Source organism: Aquarana catesbeiana, linkage group LG01, assembly GCF_042186555.1.
Source record: "Aquarana catesbeiana isolate 2022-GZ linkage group LG01, ASM4218655v1, whole genome shotgun sequence".
In the NCBI taxonomy this organism is placed as follows: domain Eukaryota; kingdom Metazoa; phylum Chordata; class Amphibia; order Anura; family Ranidae; genus Aquarana; species Aquarana catesbeiana.
The window spans coordinates 964660456-964677230 of NC_133324.1; the positions used below are offsets into that span (position 1 = coordinate 964660456).

General features: G+C 45.5%; 1 protein-coding gene across 9 annotated transcripts in view; it reads right to left on the minus strand.

Moving 5' to 3' along the window:
• The window catches only part of LOC141122014 (C4b-binding protein alpha chain-like), a 341346-nt gene that overhangs the window by 300054 nt on the left and 24517 nt on the right, over nucleotides 1–16775 (minus strand). The gene's annotated exons all lie outside the window — the stretch shown is intronic.

Genomic DNA, 16775 nt, shown 5'->3' on the forward strand with positions numbered 1-16775 from the left:
CACTGCAAGCTCCGCCATGTGACTACAGACAATGTTGTGTGCTTTGAATCATGAGCTGTTCCAAGCCTTCTCCACACTTCTTTCTTCCTGCCATTCTGGTACAGATTAATCTTAGTTTCATCCATCCAAAGAATGCTTTTACAGAACTGGTCTGGCTTTTTTAGATGCTTTTTTGGCAAAGTCCAATCTGGCTTTTCTATTCTTCGGGCTTATGAATGCTTGGCACCTTGTGGTGATCCCTCAGTATTTGCTCTCGTGAAGTCTTCTCTTGATTTTAGACTTTCACAATGACACGCCCACCTCCTGGAGAGTGTCCTTCACTTGTCTGGATGTTGTGAATGGGTTTTTCTTTACCATAGAGAGGATCCTGCGATCATCCACCACTGTTGTCTTCCTTGGACGTCCAGGCCTTTTTATGTTGCTGAGCTCACCAGTGCGTTCTTCTTCTTTTCTTCAGAATGTACCAAACCGTTGAGTTGGCCACTCCTAATATTGCTGCTATCTCTCTGATGGATTTGTTTAATTTTTGAAGCCTTACAATGGCCTGTTTCACTTGCATGGACAGCTTTTTTGAACGCATGATGTAGGTTCACAGCAATAGATTCCAAATGCAAATACCACACTTATGCCGCGTACACACAGTGGACTTTTCGACCAGACTGTTTTTTACTTCTTGTTATTTCATTTCTTTATTATTTTCTACCATTTTATTTTATTATTAGCTTTTTTTTTACTATTTTTTTTAATTATTTTTAACGAGCCCCGTTGGGGAGCTTTGGTGAAATATCAGGGGTCTAAACAGACCTCTGATGTTTCACCTTTGAGACAGAGAAAGGAGATTGAGCCTGGGTTCACACTTTTGCAATGCGGGAACCAGTGCGATTCCAGTGCCGCTTCCCGCATCGCATCTCCCCCCCAGGCAGTTCACACTGCCCTCTGCAAACTGCTGTGGGTGCCAATACAAAGTTAATGACACCCACAGATCAGTTCACAGATTGCAGTGCGAACTGTAAATTCGAGTAGGAATCGGATCACATGGGTGTGTACCCGATTCCAGTGCGAGGAAAAAAAAAGGTTACTGCACCTTTTTTGTGCGAATCCAATGCAAGTTCAGCCATACAACTGTATTCGCATTGCATAGACATCACACATGATCTGCACCAGCGTTGCAGTGCGAATCACATGCAATGTCTGTGTTCGCATATGTGTGAACCCAGGCTGAGAACACAGCCCTCAATCTCCATCTCTGCAGACTCAGCAGCACAGGATGAATGGGCAGGAGTAGCTCTGTACAGAGGCTTCCCATTCATTCACAAACTGAAGCATAGTAAATACAGTTTACTATGTTTCAGTTATGAATGGACACAGGAACGATCGGTACCAATTACTGACTTCATTCAGAAAAGGAAGGGGACTGTAAATTACACATTTATCATCCCTTCCCTCTTCTCCATCCTGACACAACCACCGCAGCAGTCAGCCAAAGAGGGAGGGGGGAACCTGGCAGCGCTGCAGGGGGACTAGGGGGGCCAAGGGAGCACACACGGGCCTGGGGGCAGCAGGACCTGGATAGGAAATGTGGCATATAGAGGAACCAATGCCCTCCATATTCCTCCTGCAGCTGCTGAATGCATGTGGGAGGGAGAAGAGGAGAAGCAGGTTTTCAGTGGCTGCAGGAGGAAGATGGGAGGGCATCGGTTCCTCTGTATGCTGCCCCCACAACCTCCCCTATCTAGGTGCCACACAGGCCCCCTGGAGCATGGGAAAGTATCACAATTGCGACCTCTGTGGCCCCTGGCTGGAGAAGACCTCTGGGGCAGGATTACTGGGTGTCCCATCTAGAAGACATCAAGGTCCTAGCTCAGGCTTCAGCTGGAGGGCCTTTTTGCAGAGTCTAGTCCTGGAGTTGTTTGGGTCTGGAGAAGGTCACTGGAGAGTACCAGGAGGAAGTTGGGGAAAAGGTGTCCAGCTGTCCTATGGTGTGAGCCTATATCTCCCTCAATGGGGAGTACTTGGTCGATATAGGAAAGGGGCAACTGATGATCCTGTGGTTGTGTGAGTAGATGACCCCAGAGCAGGAAGTTAGTGACTATGTGCAGCTTTGGTTTCTCAGGAAAGTCCTAGTCATCTACCAGCATTAGAGATTCTGTGGGACATTTTTTGCAGCATAGCAAGATAGAGGAGGAGTCCACAAAGAGTTCAGTTCACCAGTTTGGGGTATCCCATGGTCCCTTCACCCCATCCAAGTTCATTATTACAATAAAACCCTAAAAAGACACCCCTTGGTGGTCCCTTTTGAATCAGTGGAAGAATGAAGAAAATGCTTTGCCCCTGACTGTGTGTGCACTAACTGGGGAAAAGAGTCAGTTCACCAGCGGCTCCTGAGGGGTGCGCTACAGTTATATCAATCACAGTTATCAGCTTTCCAGGCTATACTCTGTGAACTAAAAAGCGCCCCTCAATATGCTATGATGAGTACAGTGAGTGAACACCACCACCCTGGGACAGGAAGTGTGTTACTGGCAGGATCATCAGGTGACAATAAACTAGGAAAAGAAAACTTCAGCAGCCACCACATCTAAGGACCAATCAGCTGCAATATATGACATTTTTGTTCTTGGGTTTAGGTATGTTGGCTTCCAATAACCTGGTTATTATTTGGATGGCATGCCCAGAATAAGGAGGACTTCTTATACACAGTGTCAGAACAATGGGTTGTTGGGGCAATTGGGACCGTGACCATCACATGCCTGGCGATCAAGTTCCCTTCAGCTCCTCCTACCTTGGAGAGAGTTAACAGCCTGCCGATCGCTCACAATAAATATACTGCGAGTGGACGGCAGGTACAGGCACAGTCATGTACATGTACGTGACCGGCCTTCTTCCGGGTTTTGGGCGTGCCTGCCGACCCGTGCTGTGATTGGACACAGCATGCGTTTGGCAGCAGATTTCAGCCAATGGTTTTGGCTGAAACATGCTGAACCGCTGTGTCCAATCACAGCACTGAGTTCTGTCTTTTCAAAACACACAGAACTCTGTGTACCGGGAACAGCAATCTGGCTGTCTCTTCCCCCTGAAAAGCAGGGGGAAAAAACAGCCAGATCAGAAAGTAGAAGCATTACATATTTTATGCCCCATACACACGGTCGGACTTTCCGACGGCAAATGTGCGATCGGAGCTTGTTTCGGAAATTCCGACCGTGTGTAGGCTCCATTGGACTTTTTCCATCTGAATTTCTGACACACAAAATTTGAGATCTGGATCTCAAATTTTCCGACCACAAAATCCGTTCTGGTAAATTCCGATCGTGTGTAGCCAGTTCCACGCATGCTCGGAATCAAGCAGAAGAGCCGCACTGGCTATTAAACTTCATTTTTCTCGGCTCGTCGTACGTGTTGTACGTCACCGCGTTCTTGACGTTCACAATTTCCGACCAACTTTGTGTGACCGTGTGTGTGCAAGACAAGTTTGAGCCAACATCCGTCGGAAAAAAAAACATGGATTTTGTTGTCGGTATGTTCGATCGTGTGTACGCGGCATAAGGCACACAGTTAACCCCTTTGATTGCCCTTTGATTAAAGCGGAGTTCCAGCTGGCATGAGTAATAAATGTATGTTTTAGCATTTTTTTTTCTTGTTAAAAAAATGTACTTTGCTCTTTCCTGCGAGCCCGCTCCCATTTACCGTATATACTCGAGTATAAGTCGTTCCGAGTATAAGTCGAGGCCCTAATTTACCACAAAAAAAAAATGGGAAAAACTTATTGACCCGAGTATAAGATGAGGGTGAGAAATGCGCAGCTACTGTAAGTGGAAAAGAGGGTCAACAATGCCCATTTGCAGCCTCACTGTGCCCATTTGCAGCCATAGGTCCCCCGAACTTCAAACTCGGTGGTTAAGGGTTCCTAGATGCCCCCTAGCTGCAGCCAAAATTTGGGGTCTCTGAACCCAAAGGGTCCCAAAATGACATTGCTGCAGATGGACACAGTTGTATCTTGGGGCCACTTAGTGCTAAGAACCTCAATTTTGGTGTGCAAACCCTGTGGAACTAGCACCATAAAATATCCAAAGCTGGGGTTTCTAGCACCAAGTGGCCCCGAGATACAGGGCCCCCAAAAAATCGGTTCAGAAAATGTCAAGCACTTTTCTATAGCAGAGAATGACATTTTCCGAACCGGATTTGGGGCCCCGTATCTCGGGGCCACTTAGTGCTAGGAACTCCATCTTTGGATATGTTATGGTACCAATACCACTGGGTTTGCACACCAAATTTGGGGTTCCTAGTACCAAGTGGCCCTGAGATACAGGGCCCCAAATTCGGTTCGGAAAATGACATTTTTTGCTGCAGAAAAGTGCTTGACTCCAGTATAAGTCGAGGGGGCACTTTCAGCACAAAAAAATGTGCTGAAAAACTCGACTTATACTCGAGTATATACGGTAAGTGTGGGCATTAGATATGTGCAATTTGTTTAGTTCCAAATTCGTTTTTTTAAACTAATTTCGACAAATTCATTATTTCGGAAATATCCGAATGAACAAAAACCTGTTTAACAAATTGTTCCGAATATATTTGTAAATTTGAATATTCGTAAATACGAAAACCCGAAAATTCGAAAATGGTGGAAAATCGGAAATAACAGCTAACTAATAATAACTTAACTATTACTATTAAATTATAGGTATTGGAATCTCCTTTCAAATTTGGCTGTAAGGACGTAAGGAATACGAATTTATCCGAAGTAACGAATTATCTGAAATAACGAATGCCGTATCTAAACGAATGGAACGTAACTAATTAATAATAAATAATACTAATAATAACTTTTTATTATTATTATTATTTATTAACATTAATTTGTTACGTTCCATTCATTTAGAGGCGGTATTCGTTATTTCGGATAATTCCTAACTTCGGATAAATTCATATGTTACGTTCATAAACAGCCAAATTTGAAAGGAAATTCCAATACCTATAATTTAATAGTTAGTTATTATTAGTTAGTTATTATTTCACATTTTCGAATTTCCGAATTTCCGAATTTTAGAATTTTCAAATTTACGAATACCACATCTAAACGAATAGAACATAAATAATTCAAGTTTTTGGAAGTTACAAATTTATTCAAAATAACGAATTGACCCAAAAAAAGAAAAAAAACAAACGAAAACGAACAAATTTTTTCGGCAGTGCACATGTCTAATTGCCCGTTAAAGTAGCGCAGTGCTGAGTAGCAAAAATGACCCGTTGATGAAGGAGGTAAAACCTTCCGGTGGTCAAGTGGTTAATAAACAGGAATATAAATGGTAAATGGATGCAGCGCTAGATAGAATAGGTGACAGGATGACGTGCTCACATCCTATATAGAATTATGTGGTGATGAATACAGGTGATGCTCATAGACTAAAAATGAACAAGATAAACAGGCAAATCACAAATCACTAAAAGTGTCCATAGTAATTAAAGATTCCGTTGGCAAGTGTAGTGCAGTATTCTTGAAGTGAGATGAGAACAAAAAAACGAGTGCAGATGATGATTTCAATTCAGGAGGGAATCTCATGCATTCGAATCAACATAAAAGTGGTAGAAGTGGATACTCTTACCATATAGGATGCCCCAGTTGAAGGACCATCATCCGAAACATGTCGAGTTGCTGAAGCTTTTGATGTTCTGCTGCCACGCGATTTTATTACCAGTTTGTGATCACTTTTTACCCAGTGCTTGTTAAAGTATTTCCTGGCACTTTTTTTTTTTAAATAAAACAACCTTTTATATTGGATTCATGCCCTATGTGGAGATTTTCTTTCTCTCTCACGAATCGAACTCACATGGGGCGAAAGTCGTCTTCTCCAGCAGCCTGCTTCTTTTGAAAGTCACCCCCCCATCTGCTGTGGATTTATACATCATCCTATAACTACGGCTGTCCTGGATGGAACCTACCAGCAGTGTCTTCCAGCACAGTACCCCTGGGATCGTTCGATCTCCAAAGCTCGCATGACACTCCACCGTACGGTGATTGTGTCCATTGCCTCCGGTAAGAGTATCCACTTCCACCACTTTTATGTTGATTCGAATGCATGAGATTCCCTCCTGAATCAAAATCATCATCTGCACTCGTTTTTTGTTCTCATCTCACTTCAAGAATACTGCACTACACTTGCCAACGGAATCTTTAATTACTATGGACACTTTTAGTTATTTGTGATTTGCCTGTTTATCTTGTTCATTTTTAGTCTATGAGCATCACCTGTATTCATCACCACATAATTATATATAGGATGTGAGCACGTCATCCTGTCACCTATTGGATCCATTTACCATTTATATACCTTTACTGCACGGTGTACCACACTGTTTGATGCTGGCAGCTACTTACACTTTCCGTAATAGCGCAATTATTTATGAGTTTTATTTAATAAACAGGAATGTGTGTAAAGTATGTGATGGAACAAATAAGAGACTCTGGGAGATTAATCTTCCACTAAGTGAGCAAAACTTTCCAAGCTTTTCATCAGATCACAATCACATCATTTTTCTATCACAGATTAGTTGGAGTCGGGGACCATTCTAGGTGCAAACCATGGACTTGGTTCTATCAGACTTGCCTTCTGGCTGGCACTTAGCCAGTTTCCATATCTCCAACTATTTCCCTTGTTGTCACCGACTTTGCTAACACTGCAGAATGAAGAATGAATTTGCATAAATAACCACATTGTTGTTTCCTGATCTTCTGATGAGACACGAAGATTCTCAAATATGCCTAGTAAGGACAATGAATGTCCAAAAGGTCCTAAGCCAAGACGTTCACTCCAATTCACGAGTTCCATTGAGCAAAAGCGTTTTATGAAAGCAGTACTAAGTACTTAGAAATTTATATCCAGTTTTACTAACATATGCCAAAGTTAAAAAACTGTGTTCAGGCTTTAAGTTTTTTTTCACAAAGGGGTTAAGGGCCCATTCACACATACACTATATTACCAAAAGTATTGTGACACCCGCCTTTACCTACACATGAACTTTAATGGACTGCCAGTCTTATAGGGCGTACACACGGTCGGACTTTGTTCGGACATTCCGACAACAAAATCCTAGGATTTTTTCCGACGGATGTTGGCTCAAACTTGTTTTGCCTACACACGGTCGCACAAAGTTGTCGGAATTTCCGAACGCCAACCACGCGGTCACGTACACCACGTACGACGAGACTAGAAAAGGCCGGTTCAGAACCAAGCGCGGCACCCTTTGGGCTCCTTTTGCTAATCTCGTGTTAGTAAAAGTTTGGTGAGAGACGATTCGCGCTTTTTCAGACTCGTGGCTTTCAGATCGTTTTCTGCCGTTCAGTTTGTGCTTGTGGGTTTGTATCTGCTCTTCAGTGCGTGCAGTCAGTTCGTATCAGAGTTTTCTGTGTGATCTTGCCTGCTTGTTGCTGTTTTTCAGGTCGCTCTTCACAGGCCTTGCTGTTCTTCAGTGCGTTCTGTTACTTCGTTCTGAGCAGCCGACCGTTTTCTAGCCATGTTTCGTATGAGTACTCCTCGTAGAGTTCGTGCTGTGCGGGGGCTTGGTGTTGGGGTCCTGACCTTGACACAAGTCCAGTCCATGAACAGGGTGGGGAGGAGTTCATGGACCAAGAATTGGTTGCTTCAGCGTGACCAGTTCTCTCATATGCCTTTGCTCCGTGAGATCCGTGAGAATAATCCTGATGATTTCAGGAACTTTCTCAGGATGACGGACCCCGTATTTCACCGTTTGTTGGCTTCACTGACCCCCTATATCAGCAGGCAGGATACCTGCATGAGGCAAGCCATCACTCCGGAGCAGAGGCTGGTCGCTACCTTGCGGTATTTGGCCACAGGGAGAAGCCTGCAGGACCTCAAGTTCTCGACAGGCATCTCCCCCCAGGCTCTGGGGATCATTATCCCAGAGACCTGTTCTGCCATCATCCAGGTCCTGCAGAAGGAGTATATGATGGTAAGATTTTTATCCTTTAATATCACATTTTATTGTATTGAATGTTTGATAATATATTGTATTTCTTTCCTCATTCCCTAATGACCATGATTGTAATATGCTGTGAATGTCCCCTTTCTCCTCATGCATGCTGGATTTTTTCCTCAACAGTTTCCTTCAACGCCACAGGAATGGCAGACTGTGGCCTCCCACTTTGCCCAGCGGTGGGACTTTCCTAAACTGCGGAGGGGCAATTGATGGGAAACACGTCCACATCGTCCCACCACCCAACTCGGGGTCGTACTATTATAATTACAAGGGGTTTAATAGTATAGTGATGTTGGCGGTGGTGTCGGCTAATTACGACTTCTTGTATGTGGACGTGGGGAAGAATGGCCGGATGTCCGATGGTGGAGTCATCGCCCAGACGGAGTTTTACAGGCGTCTCCAGAATGGCAGCTTGGACTTGCCAGCTCCAGAGGACAATGTTGAAGGTCTCCCATTTGTCTTCGTTGCTGATGAAGCGTTTGTGCTGGGGGACCACCTGATGCGGCCATTCCCGATGAGGACCCTCATCCTGGAACAGAGGGTTTTTAATTACCGGCTGGCCAGAGCCCGAAGAGTGGTGGAGAACACATTTGGAATCCTGGCCAGCCGGTTCCGACTATTTCTGACACCCATCCATATGGCGGAGTATAAACTGAGCCATATAATACTTGCGTGCTGTGTTCTCCATAATTTTTTAAGAAAACATTCAGCCAACTATGCTGGCTCAGTTGGGCCTGAGGCCGGAATCCTACATCCAACAACACTGACGGCGCTTGAAAGTGGCTGTCCTGGCTTGCCCTCCCTGAATGCCCGTGATGTCCGGTTACGATACCTGGAGTTCTTTGGGGGTAGGGGGGCTATCAATATGCCAGACAATATGTGAAACCTTTTTCCAATAAAAAAAAACCAAAAGAAATTATTTGTGGACATTTACTGCTTGTGTTTGTTTTAGCTGACCCTGACAGAAATGTGTTGAGTGCAGAAAATGTCGTGATTGGGTAACCTTATAAAAAACACTGTTGGCTGGTACTTCCTAAATGCAAAAACACATTTCACTACAAGTGCACTTGCAACTGCACTGAAACTGCACTTGTAGTGCAAAGTGGATTTGCCCTTAGGAAATAACCCCCATTTTTGCATAAAACAGCTATTACATCACCCCAAAAGTGTTGTAGTGTTGAGACAATAATCCACACATTCTTGAGTAACCAACTTTTTTATAGCTGCACAATCACATGTGCATTTACCAAAGGTTTTTAAAACAAACCAACATGTTTGTTGTATAACAATTTTTGCAGTAGCATTATCAAAAATCGAAATGTCCATTTCAGATAAAACAGGCCTGTGTAAAACCAACAAGAAAGCCAAAAAACTTGAACTTACAAAGTTCACATTAGGTAAAACCTGAAGGCTATATCAGACATCAGTATTTAGGAACTGTGTTTGATATAGCGTTCAGATGGGGGGAAATCACCCCTGGAAAAGCCAAATTTGGAAGATGCACAACAAGTTCAGAATGTCAACATGTGCTATCTGCCATCAGGGGGGATCAAGGGACGTGTTGTGGGGGAGCAAGCCCTTCCTCACTGCTACTTTATAATTGAGGAAGGGGTTGCACCCCCAAAACCCGTCCATTGATCTCCCGTGATGGCAGATAGCACATGTTGGCACACTGTGTGCATCCTCCAAATTTGGCTTTTCAAAACATTGCAAAAAGATTTTAAAAATTGGAACACAATCCCAAAAATATATTTTGTGGGGTTTTAAAATCGCCCCAAAACATAAATGATGTTATTATTTTTTTTAATAACATCATTGATTTTTTGCTGTATGTTGTGCAATTCGAGATTACACCCCATGATCTCCCCGATCAGGATCTGGGCACTTTCTGATGTAAAGCGTTCTGGATCCCTCACATCATGATCACCTAAAAAGAGATAAAGAAAACAAAAACAGGTATCAAAAATCTGCCACCATCCATCTCTTTTACCTGAGCCTGTGGTCGCAGACACTCACCTGTTGTGGTGCCAATCTCCACCACATCTTCTTCCTCCTGCTCTTCTTCTTCGTTTGGGGGTATTTCACCTTCTTCCATAGGTGGGGGGTCTGTGGTCTCCTCAGATGAGGGGTGTCCTCCAAGTCTTTTCTCCCCTATGTAAAACAAAAATGGTATACTTAGCACACAGATATTTGATGGCAGAACTAGAAATAGGAAACATTGCTTGGAAGTGGGGTACAATTGTCTATTTTAGCCGAGTTCCAAGATGTAATTTTATTATTGCCCTTTGTCAAGCTGCAATACTCTACCGGTTTAGTACAAACTTCACAGATGGAGACCCCCCTATAGTATACACTGGAGCACCTGTGTGCCCCCCCTAATAAAAATGGTGTTTTTGTGTCCCACACTAGTGCTCCAGTGTCCAGATGTGAAAACAGCTGCTGAGTGTCCTCTCCTTACACAGAATCTAGTTGTCATTTCATTCTAGTAACAAACCCATCTACACAAACAAATATTTGGCATCCAAGTAGGCCCCAAAAAAATGTGGGAAAATGCATATGGCCTAAACAATGGTGTTTTAGAGGCCGAAAGAAAAATGTTTGATACGAACGAATAATGGGCCCATGAACATTAAAGTTGCCCTTTTAAACGTTACAATTACTAAAAGCATATGGAGCAGAACGAACGGAATAAAGACAGAAAGAATAGGAACACAGCACAACTACTTACTTTTTTGCAGCACTCTCCGGATCTTTCGGTACTGCTCTGGCTCTCTTAATTTCAGGTCCGACCACCGCTTCCGGAGCTGATCTTTTGATCTTCGGACCCCGAAATTCCTCTCAAGACTCCTGACCACTTTCGCCATGATCTTGGCCTTTCGGATGTTCGGGTTGGGGTAAGGCCCATACTTCCCGTCATAGTCGGACTTCTTCATGATTTCGACCATCTCCAACATCTCCCCAAAGGACATATTTGTGGCCTTAAAACGTCTCCGTCTGGATCGGGACGTGTCCGGATACGGGCTTTCCTCCTCCTCGTTTCTGCAATTATCACGCACCTGCTGTGACTCCGCCATGTGCTCTTCCCACACTGCGCCGAACGAAAAGGGGCGGGGAATAGAATAGAAAGAACGTAAGGGGCAGGCGGAGTTACACGCATGCGCAGTGTGTATAAAGCGTAACACGCGTGCGTATTACGTACGATCTGTGAGCGGAGGAAGGAGCATTGGACGTGCCGATCGTAAGAACGAAGGTAAGAGACAAACTTGTGCCTATACTGCTTCTACATTGAGGCCTATATTGTAACAAGATTAGGAGAGTTTTGTCTGACATTAGGCTTTGTCTTGTGTTGTGTCTTGCAGTGAACATGGATATGGTACTCAAAGATAATGACTTCATGTCAGTATTCATAGATATGCTAAGGGAGCTGCCCTGTCTGTGGGAGATTAACCACCCACATTACAAGAACCAAGCAAAGAGGAAGGCAGCACTGGTGCAATTGTTGGAAATTGTGAAGCAGGTGATCCCCACGGCAGACATCAACTATTTAAATAAATTAATTGGTTGCCTGAGGAGTACATATCTAAGGGAGCGCAAGAAAGTCCTGGATTCACAGAGATCCAGAGCAGCAGATGACATCTATGTCCCCAGGATGTTGTCCTACGACAGGCTGCATTTTCTGGCAGGCCAGACTGAACCCAGGTCCTCCCTCTCCAGTTTTCCTTCCACGCTTCCTTCCCCCCTGGCTAAGGCTTCTGACACCCAACCTGGGCCTTCCAGGCCACATGTGGAGGAGCCCAGATTGAGCCAGGTATATCATTCTTCTAAATATTTCTGCTTGTCCAATCAATTATGTTAACTAGGTGTTAGTTTGGAGTACTAATTTATGATTGTGATTGATGAAGCAAAAACTAAAACCATGTCCCTTTTTCATACACAGGGAAGTCTCAGCCAGGAGATGGCCGGGCCGAGCCGGCTGGCTGATATCAAGGTCCCTCCACCCCCCCTGAAAAGAGAAAGTGGCAGGAAGAGGAGTGCCCTAGAGGAGGCTACCAGAGGACTCTTTTGGAGGGCTACAGAGGTCCTGAGAGCACGACAGACTGTGGAGGAGGATATTGCTGCCGTCATTGCATATAAAATGCAGAGGATGGAGAACTTTGTGTGTCGGAAAATCCGATGGAAAATGTCCGATGGAGCCCACACATGGTCGGAATTTCCGACAACACGCTCCGATCGGACATTTTCCATCGGAAAATCCGACCGTGTGTACGGGGCACAAGTCCGTAGGGTTCAATATTGAGCTGGCTCACCCTTTGCAGCTATAACAGCTTCAACTCTTCTGGGAAGGTTTGTCCACAAGGTTTAGGAGTGTGTCTATGGAAATGTTTGACCATTCTTCCAGAAGCTCATTTGTGAGGTCAGGCACTGATGTTGGACGCTCATCCATGTCTTTATGGACCTTGCTTTATGCAGACCATCAGTCAGGCATAGTGAGTGGAAACAGAGAGCTCTTTCTGGCCCTGATTGCATGATTGGGTTGCAGTGCCATTATCTTGCATGTGAGTACAGACACCGAGTCCAATTGCAATAAAACATGAAGCTTGTATTGAAGAGAATGCCAAATACAAACGCCCCAGTGGGAGAATACCACCTGGGGAGAACACTCACAGTTCAGTTCTAGGCAGAGGTGCAATGAGGCCAGATGCACCGACAGCATTTCTCCTTAGGGATAGCAGTCCTTAGCCTATCCCTCCTTGTCAGGAACCTTTCCCTGCCACTAATCACTTTCCCTGTCAGACGGGGTCTCTCTCCCTACTCTACCCACTGTGTGCCACAACACAAAGACAGGGACTTATAGACCCTGCTGACCCAGGAATGCTGCTCTATGACCCAGGAAACCACAGAGAAACCAGGTTTCCCTTGGCTTCCTCTCCAACTGTGGTAGCACACGTTGGAGCACCCTGTGCAGTGGAACCCACAGACTGCACCTGTGTACATGTTTTTTTTCTGCACTGGATCAATGCCAGTCACCACTAGGGCTCACAGAGAACAATTGTTTGCTGCAGTCATACAAGAACGTTGGTGTGATGTGCAGTGCGGAAAATGAAAGCATGCCTGGACGTCTGTAGTGCAATATGTGGAGACAGGAATCAAGTCACTATGTGAAACCTCAAAAATAATTAAATCTCAACTCTCTAAAACTCAAAAGTTCTCCCTTGTAGTGGGGCTGCACCCTCACTGCAAGGATTGACTGCTGATTTAGGTCTAGGGGCTTTTTAAAGAATATACAGTGCTTTGAAAAAGTATTTATACCCCTTGAAATTTTCCACATTTTGTTGTGTTACAACCAAAAACGTAAATGTATTTTATTGGGATCTTATTAGATAGACCAACACAAAGTGGCACATAATTGTATTTACTCTGATACCCCCCACTAAAATCTAGTGGAACCAATTGCCTTCAGAAGTCACCTAATTGGTAAATAGCCGACCTATGTGTAATTTATTCTCAGTATACACACAGCTGTTCTGTGAAGCCCTCAGGAGGTTTGTACGAGAATCTTAGTGAACAAACAGCATCATAAAGACCAAGGAACACACCAGACAGGTCATAAAGTTGTTGAGAAGTATAAAGCAGGGTTAGATTATAAAAAAAAATATCCCAAGCTTTGAACATCTCACGGAGCTCTGTTTAATCCATCTTTGGAAAATGGAAAGAGTATGGCACAACTGCAAATCTACCAAGACATGGCCGTCCACCTAAACTGACAGGCCGGGCAAGGAGAACATTCATCAGAAAAGCAGCCAAGAGGTCCATGGTAACTCTGGAGGAGCTGCAGAAATCCACAGCTCGAGTGGGAGAATCTCTTCACAGGACAACTATTAGTCGTGCACTCCACAAATCTTGCCTCTATGGTAGAGTGGCAAGAAGAAAGCCCTTGTTGAAAGAAAGCCATAAGAAGTCCCTTAATGCAGTTTGTGGGAAGCCATGTGGGGGACACAGCAAAATGTGGAAGAATGTGCTCTGGTCAGATGAGACCAAAATCAAACTTTTTGGCCTAAAAGCAAAACGCTATGTGTGGTGGAAATCTAACGCTGCACATCACCCTGAACATACCATCCCCACCGTGAAACATGGTGGAGGCAGCATCATGTTGTGGGGATGCTTTTCTTCAGCAGGGACAGGGAAGCTGATCAGAGTTGATGGGAAGATGGATAGAGGCAAACTTAGAAGAAAACCTGTTATGATTTTCCGACGGAAAATGTGTGATAGGACCTTGTTGTCGGAAATTCCGACCGTGTGTAGGCTCCATCACACATTTTCCATCGGATTTTCTGACACACAAAGTTTGAGAGCAGGCTATAAAATTTTCCGACAACAAAATCCGTTGTCGGAATTTCCGATCGTGTGTACACAAATCCGACACACAAAGTGCCACGCATGCTAAGAATAAATAAAGAGATGAAAGCTATTGGCTACTGCCCCGTTTATAGTCCCGACGTACGTGTTTTACGTCACCGTGTTCAGAATGATCGGATTTTCCGACAACTTTGTGTGACCGTGTGTATGCAAGACAAGTTTGAGCCAACACCTGTCGGAAAGTGTACTGTGTAACCCTGCACAGTTGCGCCTACAGTATAGCTACCTGAAGACAAGTGCAAGTGTTCTCATACTAATAATACTACAGGCAGTTAGTTGATTCTGCTAGCTGCAGTATAACCGGTATATATATACATCCCAGTTTTGTGAAGACTTGGTCGAGTGGATGACCAAGCCGTCCTCATCCTCCTCATCCTCTCTCACCCAGGCTCAAGATACTTTGTCTGGCAAAGCAGCTGCCAACGTGGCCTCTTCCCTCGGCTTAATGTCATCAGTCACTCCTTTCCTAGCCCCACCATGTCCTCCTGAGGAGTCCCTTGAACTGTTTGACCACAGTGTTGGGTACATGCTCCAGGAGGATGCCCAGCGTTTGGAAGCTCCGATGATGGTACTCAGCTAGAGGAAGGCAGTAACGTGAGCCCAGACAGAGGGGGTGCCCAAGGAGGACAGCAATCTGGCAGTCATTTTCCCCCTCGCTGCAGCATACTGCCAGGTTTGCTCCAGTGATGAGGAGGGAGGGGATGATGAGGTCACTGACTCCACGTGGGTGCCTGATAGGAGAGAGGAGGAGGAGGAGGAGGCACATCAACAACGAGGCAGGATGCCCTCCAGGGGCCAGCTTAAGGGCAGCACACTGACTGCATTACACCGCAGAGCTCCGCATGTGCAGGACGCTGCTGTCTCTGCGCGTTATTCCAAGAGTTCTTTGGTGTGGGCCCTTTTTGAGATGAGTGCATCAGATCGCACCGCTGCTATTTGCAACATATGTCTCAAGCGTATCTTGCGTGGCCCAAACATCTCCATGCTTGACCAGACATATGTTGACCTGCCATGCAGCTCGTTGGCAAGCGTACCTAAAAGACCCACACCACAGAACAAAGAGGACCTCTTCTTGCTCCTCATCAGCTGGGATCTCCAACCCCACTATACCTTCAGTCCTCTCTGAGACCTGCACGGAGAGGAATAAAGGTGTAGAATTAGGTGTGTCACAGCCAAGTACTTGCGGGCAATCTGCTATCGGTACACCAATGTCAGATTGTACCAGGCAAATTTCCCTGCCCCAGCTGCTGCACCGCAGAAAGAAGTTCGCTCCCAGCCATCCACATGCCCAGCGGTTGAATGCTAGCCTGGCAAAATTGCTAGCACTTCAACTACTACCTTTTCAGTTGGTAGACTCTGTCCCCTTCCGTGAGTTTGTGGAATGTGCGGTTCCTCAGTGGCAGGTTCCCAAATGCCACTTTTTCTCACGGAAGGCGATTCCAGCTCTCTACCGGCATGTGGAAGGCAATGTCTTGGCCAAGCTGGACAGGGTGGTCAGCGGTAAGGTGCATATTACCTCTGACTCATGGTCCAGCAGGCATGGACAGGGACGTTATCTAAGTTTCACTGGCGTATTGGGTGACTCTGCTCTCTCCTCCACCCCCTCCTCTTCTTCTTCCTCCATGGCCTCTTCCTGTGCTTTGTCCTTGGAACCAGTGGTGCTCCGTAGGTGTTCAAGGGACTATGCAAGTACGCAGGCCAAAAGATGCCATGCAGTGCTTGAGCTGATGTGCTTGGGGGACAGGAGGCACACTGGGGCAGAGATTCTGTCAGGGGCAGGTTCAATGGTGGTTTGCGACAATGGCACCAACCTCCTCTCCACCCTCCAACAGGGACAACTGACTCATGTGCCCTGTTTGGCTCATGTCCTTAACTTGGTAGTGCAACGGTTCTTGGGCAGGTACCCAGGCTTACAGGATGTCCTGAGGCAGGCCAGGAATGTCTGTGTGCATTTCTGCCAGTCGTATAATGCCAGTGCTCGGCTGGCTGACCTCCAAAAGGAATTTAACCTGCCCAAGAACCACCTAAAATGTGACTTGCCCACCAGGTGGAACTCAATGTTGGCCATGCTGCAGCAGCTGCACACGCAGCCAGGGGCCATCAATGAGTACCTGTGCGACTATGGCACCAGGACAGGGTCTGGGGAGCTTGTTTTTTTTTTCCCCACACCAGTGGGCCATGATCAGGGATGCATGCACTGTCCTGTCACCATTTGAGGAGGCCACAAGGATGGTGAGCAGTGACAGTGCATGCATCAGTGACACTGTCCCCCTTGTCCACCTGTTGGAGCACACGCTGCGTGGAATAATGGACAGGGCACTTGAGGCAGAACAGAGGCAGGAAGAAGAGGACTTCCTTAGCTCTCA